The sequence below is a fragment of the Cydia pomonella genome, chromosome 1 (assembly GCF_033807575.1).
Source record: "Cydia pomonella isolate Wapato2018A chromosome 1, ilCydPomo1, whole genome shotgun sequence".
NCBI lineage: Eukaryota > Metazoa > Arthropoda > Insecta > Lepidoptera > Tortricidae > Cydia > Cydia pomonella.
Window position 1 is genome coordinate 22763425 of NC_084703.1, and position 12546 is coordinate 22775970.

The 12546-nt window shown below is 35.6% G+C and overlaps 1 protein-coding gene across 1 annotated transcript in view; it reads left to right on the forward strand.

The window, feature by feature from the left end:
• LOC133527283 (potassium voltage-gated channel protein Shaker) overlaps nt 1-12289 on the forward strand; it is a 315532-nt gene extending 303243 nt beyond the window's left edge. Inside the window, exon 10 of the mRNA XM_061864295.1 lies at nt 856-12289. The gene's annotated coding sequence lies outside the window, so the exon portion shown is untranslated. The remainder of the gene's footprint in view (nt 1-855) is intronic.
• The last annotated feature ends 257 nt before the right edge of the window (nt 12290-12546 follow it).

Genomic DNA, 12546 nt, shown 5'->3' on the forward strand with positions numbered 1-12546 from the left:
ATTGTATATACGTATTTATATCGTCGCCTAGTGTCCATAAAAGTGTCCATAGTGTAGCTTTGCTTAGTTTCAGACTAGGTGGATCTGTGTAAGATTGACCCCAAAATATATACATACGAGTATATTATAAAGCGTACGTCATGTTATACTTTGATTAATTTAATTTGTTGTTTTTATTGTCATAAAATAACATGACGTACGCTATACAAGTAGGTTACACGGAATTCTTAGAGCTTTGTGATCAAAATAACACATTTTTAATTACTTTGTCAAATCTCGATTTCGAAAATATGACGGTTGAGATCTCGAAATACCCAATGTCGATTCAGGTTTTCCGTGCGAGATCTAAAAACACCAATCTTCGTGCGAGATTGCATTCCCTAGTTATTATTTACAGAAATACATTTTCTCAAGAATTGACATTATTTCTAAAACAAACCGGTTTCAGGATACTTTATATAACATTTTAGTCTCTAAATGCATGACTGCATACACTAAAAATCTGTCGATTTCTATGGGCCAACTGAGTAGGTACTTCATTCATCAGAATCGATCAGTATACTACAAATCATGACATTATGAATTTAGAAATTCCATTGCTAATTTTGAAAATATAAAACGAAATACTTGGAAAGTGAAACTCCCTAGTGACAAAACGAAACATATCAATTTTAACCCGTCTTTTTAGGGTTCCGTAGTTCTCACTGTATTAATTGGAGAGGGACGGGTAGTGTAGGCTGACTGTGCTAGGCCTAATGGGCAGATTTATGCATTCCATGAAAAGCATTGCTAATGGTATTATATCGTCGAATTAGTATGACGTTTGATGATTTCATGTTAATTTTGGGGTTTCAGATAAGGCGAGCCAGCGCGACGAGGGCGGCGGCGCCGGCTGCGAGCACGCGCGTGCGCGCGCAGTGTGGCGCGGCCGACTGCCCGCGCGCTCCCCGCCGCCCTGCCACGTGTGAGCGCTGCTCGCACACGCCGACCCCTCGTGACCCATACGTCTCCTGGACACAACACCCGACACCAGTGTTAAATGTGAACTATTAGGTGCTTTACTTTTATCTCAAGCGAACCATTAGGTAGTAATATAGCGCCGAAATGTTTGAAAGTAAGCTTGTAGCTTGCTGAAAAATGAAATACATATTAAGCTGCCGTGACTGGCTATGTGCTACATTTTAGTCAGGGTTAGCGGGAAGCGCATTTTGCTCGTCGGCCCTGATTGTAAATACGAATAACTTCTATGACACCTAGAATGGTTCTTTTGAATATATCAATAGGCCTATAGAAGTATTCGTTCTGTACATGAACCTAAAGTATCGCTTTCTGCTTATCCATATAGTTCATTTGTAAATAGTATAAGATGGTAGCGGCTCGCGCGCCATCCTCCTGAATATGGACAACCGAAAGTGATGCCATGGAGAGAATCATTCTGTGGAACAGCTCTCCACTTAGAGGTCTAAATTTGTACTTTATATGACTCAGTTTAAGGCAAGACACATTGATTTGTTTGATAAAATCAGTGCTAGCTTCCGAGACAATTCAATAGTTGACTGTGATGGCCTAATCCGAATATTGGCCCTGGTAACCACTGGAGATAACTTCAACCTTAAAAGTGATCTTGTGTATCTCTGGACGTAGTTAGCTATCGGCGTTTTTGTATTAGGTAATATAACCGACAAAATTATATGACCAGATATAATGTACGGTCGAGAAAATGAATAGTACCTTATCGTGTCTTGTCACAACAATGACAATAAAGACAAGCTTGGTTCAAAACACTGAAAGGGTATTTATTTACGTGTTCTAATTTTCTTGACTGTGAGTTCCTGCCACCATAAAAAATATAAATAAACTCTTTGTCTTTTTTATGAGATGATCAATTTTCTCATGCCCCAATATATCTTTTAAAACGCCAATGTACTTGCCGTAATGACAGACTATTGTAAAAGTTCTCCGCTACAATAAAAATGTTAGTAGGTACTTATTTTATATTTGCGCAATCAAATATTTTTACAACTATCAGGAGTTAATGTAGTCCGAGTCTTATTAGTACGAAAATAATGATAACAAACAACTAGTACAGAAAATTAGTTTTAACAGCTACAAGCAGTGCTTGTGTCTTATCCGGGTTAAAGTACTTTATGTTAATGCAATGGGCGTTATGGTCCCAAGTGAGGCAGGCATTCCGGGTCATATTAAGACTGATAGATAACTCAAACACCAAAACAGGATGGCCTGACCTTAATGAATATGGGCTACCTACACACTAGTAAGTATATCTAAGTTTCAAAAATGAGTAATTTTTCTGTCTATCTGTATTAACTTGTGATACTTACGAGTGTGACATTATTTACTTGCAAGTCATGTTACGTTACCGTCTAGGGTTGGCAATGGCCATATGCTGTGTACCTACCTATTGCAATTCTTATCAGTTTATGACGCTTACTTCTCTTGTGCACAAAATCAATAGAGTGTGAAAAGGCAACATTTTTGAACTAATAATATTCGGACTAATGTCCAGTCAGAAAAGTTATTGGCTGCGTAATACGTCTGCATACTTACATATACTATACTTGTATACAAGGGTGGGCACGTGCGCAGCTAATAAATTTGCTGACAGTACAAAATCGAATCAGTTGTAATGTTTTGTTTAAGTATAATAAGTATAGAAACCATTTCGTCACGTCCGGACTGGTCAAACGATTACTATGCGATAAATTTTAGACGTCCAGTACTGAGAATTTAATTACACATACACTCCGAAATTTATCGTACGAGTACAATAATACAGGTACAGGTGTATTGTAAGCTCGATTGATCGTATTTGCAACGAGGTTGTGAGTAATATCAACCTCGTTCAAGCATGAGCATAGATTTAAGTTAAAGTTACCTTTGTTGTATGTTGTGATTCAATGTATGCTGTATGCAACGCATTTAAAAGAGATCAGTCCAAATCCCCATGTGTCTCGTGCAACAGCCTCGACTTCTAATCACCAACGCCGCGCGTGGCAATAACATAGATGTTACTTGTATATCATTTAAGTGTCCATTTAATATCTACATTGCGGGGTAACCTTTGTCGTCATCAAGTTGTTCATATTAAGTATACCTTATATAAATGTTTGTCCATTAATGTTGGGAGGAAGGTTGTGAGGCGCTCAGGCGTCAATCACTGATTGGTACCTAAATAGCGAGGCAGCGTTATAATAAAGCAACTTTTACAATTTATCGATGTGCATAATATACGATCTACCTAGTTCCTTATAACAGATCCCTCACGATTACTTCTTTCACTAAACCATACCTAGCTTTTTTCCACAGGTATATGTAGGTAATAAAAAAAACCTAAATGATAGGTGATCCAAAAACAGTAAGTATAATGCTATAAAATAAAAGTTGCATTATTATTGTTACTTATGATGTTATATTTAAAACATATCCAAATAAACGTGATTTATTGTTATATTATGTTGAATATAAGTTAATTGAAAGACAGTCTGTTGCGAAATTAATAATATCGCGTTGTTGTTACTTGAGCAAACACGTAAAATATTGCGTAGAAAATAGCATGTCAAATCCAAATATATTGGAACCTAAGTCATGTCAGAGCCTAAATCTCCATCGCTATGCTCTACAACCACGTTTACATATGACATTTTGTTATGAACCTTCATCTTATTTATAACTAAATACCTACAGATACAATAAAACTCATAAAAAAACAGCCGTCATGCAATAAGTTTTTACAACAGTCTGTCTTTTAAAATACGGTTGTTATGTATTAATTGATTAGTAGTTAGATTAACGTTCAACATGTTTTTCATATCATTAATACACATTTCATAGCGATAAACATCTAGATGAAAAGACATTTACTTATTATACAAAATAGGTACTTAGTGTTTAGTGTAGTTATAGCAATATCGACTATAGTATAAGTACTGCCCCTTTACTGGGCACGATTATTTCATGTAAAGATGGTAATTTGAGTGATTCCATGAATAAAATAGTTCCCAAACATTCCTTGTGCAAAGGCAGTATAAGCATTGTTGCGAATAGCATGTACTACTACTTAAGATTAATATATCAATCCAAATTTTGATGTTTCGTAATAAATGTGAATTGTTAAGTAATATAGAAAATGTTAAGTTATCGAAAACCAATGATAAAAATGCAAGCAACTCGATCCCCGACTCCACTAGCCCGCTGAGCGCGCCGCGATCGTCGTATTCTGCCAACACCGCTCCAACCCACTTGCCCGGCCCCATTCCACACTCGTTACATTTTTATAGTATCTAGTCTCTAATAAGGTCAATTAGTAATCTGGAATTATGGAATCATAATTAAATAAGGCTTTTTGATGTGAAACTAGTAGGTTGTATGAAATCACCAAACACTGAAAGGGCACCATATTATATATATAGGAGCCCCTGCACAATGCAGAATATTGCAGAACTGATACACCGATATTTCAAGATTTCTAATGTTCTGGCGACTGTGTTAGACCCGACCACACAAGCAAGCACAAATTCAATTAATCCGGTCACAAAAAGTTCAAGAAATATCATGTTGTATTATATAGATGTAATTATTAAAGAGCCGAGACTTTTAATTTCGTAGGTATCAATTAAATAATCTTTATTGTATTGTTTTGTGCTATTTTTACAATAATATTGTAATCATATCGGCTATGAAATAAGAGTACGTGTCAATTTTACAATATGTTGAATTATATGATATGTTAAAAATATTCGTTTATTATAGTTTTCACCCTTTCAATGCCAACCACGGTACATGCTCGTGTGTTATTGAAAGCATTGTCGTGCTTGTGCGCTGATCCAGGGTATCTACAGTAAGTTAGAGTTGGTTAACCAAAATAAAAAGTTGCTAACCGTACCTGAAATCAGTAAAGTAATTGCACCACGAAAATAAAATTGGTACGAATTAACGTAGAAACCGAGGCTGTTGCAACGAATTTAGTCGTTTCAATTAATGTAAATGTTTAATGTGTTAAGAGTAGAACATATACCTACACATTATACCATAATGTTTCTGTTGTATACTGTACACGGGTCCATAAAATGTTTCATACATATAATTAAATGCGAAATGAACATTGTGAGGTATTCGTTGTTGAACGGGAGAGCGCAGCTCGTTCGCGGCTAGCGCCACCGGCATCCAATGATGCTCATTGTATAAATTTACATAACTGTTCAATAGTCAGTATTTAAGTTTATGTTATAGTCTATTTATGTTTTGACGATACTACTTAAGGCGTGATTACATGAACAAAATAAGAGAACTGAATTTGAGTTTTTGGTTAATAACGATAGCCAGCTAAATGTTACATGACAAATACAACAAAAAAAAAATTGAGTGTGAATTACTCATGTCGGCCAAAGTAGTAAATATGTCCATATAAATGAAGACAATTATAATTTCCAGTCAGTATTATTAGTTGGTACGTGCATTACGCTGTCTTCGGATCCGCAGGGGATTCTTGTAACAACGCGTGGGCCCGGTGCTTCCTTAAATTCTTACATTCAAAGTGGATGCTTCGTATACACTCATTTTCTCCTCTACACAAGCCTTGATTTATAAAGTAAAAATGAATATCATAGATAGATGAAAAGCCACATAGATTTCGGTGAGGAGATCACGATTTTCTATTTACTTGAGTAAAATCTATCTTGTAGTTAGGAATGGCGTTGGCAATTTTTACCAATGACTGACGTACAATGTCCGTAATTTAAAACAGACTGTATTTAATATGGTCTTTAGGAAACAACTGTAATCGGTAATTATCTGTATATTCAATTTATTTTTAAGATTGTAGTTAGGGGATAACAGCGAAGCAGTAGCAAGCAATGTGCGATGTATCAGAATTTGTTTCGAATACGATTACTCATTTCATAAATGGATTGTTCCGGGTAAAGGGTGGTATATGAATTCTGAAGCCTCGAATACCTTTGCGTTATTTTGCCGTGTAAGGTATAATAAAATGCCGGCTTTACTTATCAATAGATGTTTCAATGCGTTTTGCGCTTAATATTTGAGACAGCGATTTTAAAGCGATGATTAAAATGCGCATGTATTATTGATTATTATTATGAAATTGTCACATTGTCGTGATAACGTAATAAAAATTACGAAACAAATACTCGGATAATGAATAGGTACTTACATGTCGGACATCTGGATGACTGATAATTACAGACGCTCGAATGTCCGCTCAAGACAGTGGGACAAGTTCACAATGAAAGCAGTTTTGTCTAATATACGATTAATTTCTCACTTTGCCCCCTCTCCGTCCAGGTTGAAGCGTGTTCATAAATTATGAATATACTCGTAATATCACGTACTCGATTATTGAATATTGTTATAAATAAGTGTCGATGATACGATATCGTAATTCTAAGTTAATCTTGATTTATTTATTTACATATAGGTTTTTACTTGAACGCTCCAAGTTATGTTAGGAAGTAATGTTTTCATAAAATAAACCTCTTTTGCAACAGATCGTCCGGGCGTATAGCAGTCCTCTTCAATATTCCAATGCAGTTTCCTTAATACCGTGATTATTTATATTTTATATGCTAATCGTTGCTACTATGAGCTTAAATATTATTTTAATATTAATATCTAAACTAATTGAGTCTTAATTCGATCATCTAAGATATGATAAGGTTTTTAAGGCGAAGCGGTTTTTCTAGGTACATAATTACATTATCCTCTTACAAGTACATTAAATAAGAATTAATAATGTTAAGAGCTTTTTGACTAGTATACTTACAAAGAGATGAGGTCTTATGAAATACTCTGAATTTTTCGCGATACTTTATTATATTAATATCCATCCAGTATTATTAGAGATATATATAGGTGTAATGGTCTTAAACGCCATTTTCTAGCTCCTATAGTGTGTGAATGTAATATAGGTTTACCAAATTGGCCAACAGATCAAAACTAAATTAAGTACAAATGGTTTGGTATAATTTACTTTTAGTTCATAGAAATAGTTTACACAAATCGTAAACATTATTTTCATACCTTAAAAAAATATATCTGTTGCTCCATATAATTATTGGCTAATAAATTTGAGATGTTAGCTGTTAGGTATGTATCCTTAATTTAAAGCAATTCTTAAAACACATTGAATTCCAATAAATAAATGTACAATTGTTTTTTCATCACACTTGCTCGAAAAAGATCTTATTTCATGCATGTGTACTGAAGGACAAAGGCCTATATTGTTCCCGTGGGAATTAAGAATTGTGAAAAAGAAGGCTATTTAAACTCTCTTTTTTTTTAATGTGTCACTAATTCATACCAGCCAATAGGTATAAGATAATGAGTTTTACTTATAATTTATTTTTATTGTTTATGTAAAAAAATATTTAATTTGATTAATTGAATAGCCGTTTAAAACATTTTTTTTACACTTTTTTTAATCGTGGCTGAATGCTGGATTGGTCTGTGCCTTCGATGTCTAACCTGTCAACGAATGACAATATGGCGGACGAATGTTTGAAATGTCACTGTATTTAAGAATTATTTTTAATTTTTTTCTTCGCAAGTGTGATGAGAAACATTGTGTGTAGCTCCGGGGCTAAGAGTATTGCAAACTCGAGTCTTTAACACATTCCAGCCTGCGGTTGTCATGCAGATCTCGTTTACAAAATTTTACTTACACCCCTAGGGGACGAAACCCCTAACGAAAAAAATATCAGAAAAAAAAATAGTAATAGGCGGAAAATTATATATATACTCGCGGTAGTAATCGTATTTCCTTGCTGTCGTTCTAGCCACCAAAACAATAAATGTTTAAATACATAGCTTAAAGCCCCGTAGGTTCGTGTTCTTCTCTCACTCTCACTGAGCGTAAGCGTGAACGAGATGGATGTGCGTACTCGGGACCGCGGATATCATATTTTGTAATTTTAATTTGTTGTAAGGTTTAAAAAACAAAAAGTAATCACTGAGATCCCTCGAAAATAAAGTTGAGCATTTTTAGAAGCAGTTTTCGAAAGTGCCTTTTGGACCTATGTTGTTAATTAGGTTGTTTTTATTGAGCAAAGTCATACGATTCGAATCGCTGCAGTCCCTAGAAAATTTTGGCAACTGTAGGAGGAGATAGGCACCATTCGGTCACATTTAAGATTTTGATTTTTATAAAATTGGTCTGGAAAATTGCTCAATTCGTTATTGTAACATTCTGCATACATTCAGCTCCCTACTTAAAAAGTTACAAGTCTATAACTTTCATGATAAATCAATGAATTTAATATTAGTAGAGGCTCTCGAATGTACGAATCCTACCCCACTGAACATTCTTACATAGGTATCATTCGGATTAAAAAAAAAAAACATCTAAATAATTAACAAATATCGTTTTGATTGGCCATGAAAATGGCAAGTCTAAGGAGATATCACGTGCATTTTTTTTTAAATTGGGCCAGGCTTATTTGTATGTAATAAATTAAGCGGTATTTAACGTTTACAGTGTGTGTTATATGAAAATCGCTTTTGGCTCCTAATGCTTCGTAAAATATTACACTAGTGCTACTTTAGCTATCCCAAAAAGGATTTAGGACTATTAGGTGTAGGGACGATTAGGCGAAGTATGGTTAGCACACACTTGCCTTCAAACCGACCAGTATCTTACTCGTTCACAATGAAGTGTGTACAGGCAAAGAGAATGTAAGCTATTTGTCTATGGTACAGGTGTACGAACAAAAAAGAAGTGGTCAAGCGTACCTAAGTCGCTCAAAAGAAAAAAAAACATCGTAATAAAATGTGCAATATACGGAGCTCATGGGGCGAATGTACGACACTAGATCAGTTTCAATTGATTAAAAAATAAGTTTTTTTTTATTCAACGCCCTTTTGTGTATGTATGGTAAGTACTTATATATTATAGTAGCCAAAATATTTTACTCGTTAGGGAGGGGGGGGGGTCCAAAAACTAGACAAAAACCCCTTTAAGCAATAGTTACATAAAATTATCTTAATACTAAATTCAACACGAAACATCTGAGAATATGGTCCTAATATTGACTTTAAAAGTGCAAAAACACATTACATTCTCTCATGTCCCTTGCGAAGGCTAACTTCGAGGCCACCTGACTCTCGCCATTGGCTACTTATAGGTACACGCAAAGCTGTAATAAATACGCTGTTCGGATATGCTTCAAGAGTGACTGTATGAAGCCAGCCGTGTCCGAATGGTGCCAATCTACCCCTACCTATTGTTATCTAAAAAACCGTACGTTTATTTAAAAAGATTCGCTTCCTGAACCAACGGTAACTTAACCAGAAAACAATAATAAAAACAACAAGAACCATCACGTATAGGTAAAAAGCCTTAAGTGAAGCTCCTCTTGTGTGTTGTGTTTTTGTACAAAAACGCATAAAAATCGATATATTTTTGAATCAATTATTTTATCAAACATAGTTATAGCTCCTGCTTCTTCCTCTTCCTCGCGCAGTGCCGGCATTTTTGCCACGGCTCATGGGAGCCTGGGGTTCGCTTAACAAGTTTAACAAGCCCAGAATTGGCGTTGGCACTAGATTTTACATAGGCCTAGTTTACCAGATGGCCCGGTTTCCTCACGATGTTTTCCTTCACCGAAAAACGACTGATAAATATCAAATGATATTTCGTACATAAGTTCCTAAAAACTCATTGGTACCGCAGTTTGAACCTGCGACCTCCGGATTGCAAGTCGCACGCTCTTACCGCTAGGCCACCAGCGCTTTACATAGCATTTAAATGAATCTAACTTGTTGACTGAGAAATGGACGAGTTTGTAAATTGTAAGTTATTTTACAAATTTTAAATTTTACCTGGAAGCGGTGGTGGCCGAGTGGATATGTCCGACTTTCAATCCGGAGGTCGCGGGTTCAAATTCTGGCTCGTACCAATGAGTTTTTCGGAACTTATGTACGAAATATCATTTGATATTTACCACTAGCTTTTCGGTGAAGGAAAACATCGTGAGGAAACCTGCATACATCTGCGAAGAAATTCAAAGGTGTATGTGAAGTCCCCAATCCGCATTGGGCTAGCGTGGGGACTATAGCCCGAGCCCTCTCGCACATGAGAGGAGGCCAGTGCCCAGCAGTGGGACGTATATAGGCTGAATTATTATTATTTATTATTATATTAAATTTTACCTAAATGCCAATACGAACATTGCACAACTATAACTACATGCAAGAAGAGTTTTCTAAAGCACGATTAACGGTCTAGGTCAGAAACTGTCGCGACAGACGCATTAGCATAGATCTATAAATCTATGAGCATACTTAGTTACACAACTGTAATGTGCCGCTGTATGGAGTTCTACCTGCCTTCTAGTACCTAACACAAATTAATCACTACGCGGCACTACTTATGATTATAAGTACTAACTACGGAACCCTAAAAACGACGCAACGACGTCAACGCACAATTTCATTTTACATACTAGATGTTACTACTTTCGTTCAAACTATCGCGAACTTATCAGTCATATCCAATACCGGGCCTGGATATGGAAATTTCAATTACTTGCTGCAAAGCAGCATCATGCGTCAGCAAACGTATGACTATCAAGCGACCGCGTCCAGACTCATTTACACAGTCTATAAGTCACATTTTAGGGTACCTACGAGCGCTTGTATTTAGTTCAATATCGATTACTTCCCGGTCCCGTGAGAGATAAATTCCTAATTGAAACGTTTTTTGATGATGGTTTTATTGATAGTGGAGCAACTGTTATTTTTTCTATCAACGAGCTTGAGGTTTCGGAATTCATTAAGTCAATACGCCCTGTTAATGTTGATACGTAGGTTGATACCTGTACATTTAGTGAGATTATATTCGTAGTATACTTAATTTATCTCATCAGTTATCATATTTCTGTTTTTATTGTTTAAGAGAGAGCGTGGAAACTTGTCAAAAAATTCGATGTAGTATTGTATACCTAAGTGACCAATTAAATTAAACAGATTAATGAATTTCACTCGTAAATCTATATGTTTGTTGTAAAAATAAATTATTTTTTTGTATCGCTTTATTTCACTCAAATTATTAATTACTTATTATGTACACCTACCATAACCCTATGGCCGCCAAAGACGACAAACTAACACGTGCGACTAAAGACCAGACGCTTTCCACTTAGATTTTCATACATTCTATTGCGCGCGCATACTTAATTGCTGTCAAGCTCGCACAGTGACATTGACAACCGGCATCATGGGCGGGACAACAATATAATTATGCGCGTGCAATTGCAATAGAGACGGCAACAGGCGGGTCAATGTACGAAAATCTATGGAAAGCGTCTCTGCTTCACCTAATAGCCCAATATCAACCTTCGTGCGTTCCGACACAGACGATAGGTGTAGCGTTCAAAGGGTTAAGGTATTTATTAATTACTTATTATGCATACCTGCATAATAAGTTCATGTCCTTTATGATCTGTGGTTTCTAGGAACTCGTACCTAAAGTTTAAAATGTTTGGACAGTGTAGTGAAACGTGTACAATACTATGTCGATGTTGCGAGAGTGGTGCGACTTAATAAGACACTGTAAATTATCAAAGCCACTTTGCCATTTTGTGTAAATACCGTACAGACACTAGACAGTCGGTGTTCATTTTTAATACGTGGCGATTGCTTAGGGCATTGCGTTAAGGACGTAATTGACAAAAATACGGCTCAGGCTAATTTGATTAACTACTCAAAAATATTATAATACTGTTCGCGCTTGATTGTGACGCCAAACTCATTAGAAATTTAACAAACTTTCTGATAATATTAGCTAAAGTTTGTTTGGACGTTAAGCATTTCTGAATCATAAATATAGGTGTCACTGTGTTCGATCGAGTAAGGCGCCGAAGAAATACCGGAAATCTTAGCCCACGATGTTTAAGTTCCGACCGTTCTCTTCTCTTAATTTATTATTTATGTGAAAGTATTTTTTGATTACTTTAATCGTTGACTTAATTATTTCAGCAGTTATACAACCCGTTGATATTTGTTGATAGAAGGTAAGTTTCTAACATTCATTCCATATAAAAAAAACAGCTTGAGCTTTTACTAAGTATGTAGTTATAAACTTGACGTCCAAACAACTTACGCAATATGCTTACCTACTACGATACTAAAACTGATTTAAATGAAGAGCTAATTTTATAACTTAATTAGTTGTGACCGTGCTCTATTCAGACATGTTTTATTTTTTCCTATTAAGCTGTAAATCGAAAATTGTATAAATAATAAAAATAAAATGACACGGTTGTTTAATTTCCTTGCTCGGCTGAACCAATATTTATGTAATAAGTAAATATGCTTAACCTGTAAAGTTGGTAGATGTATGGTCAAATTGTTATGTCATAAAAAGTTTCCTCCATAACAAGAGTCGTGGCACGTAAAATTAGGCCTACTGTGTAATGTTCTAACGATAGTAGGGTTTCTGCTCGAGAATTCTCAAGGCGAAAAATCTCGAGAAATTTGCCCTTCGTCGAGACGGGAAAAAATTACTCAATGCCT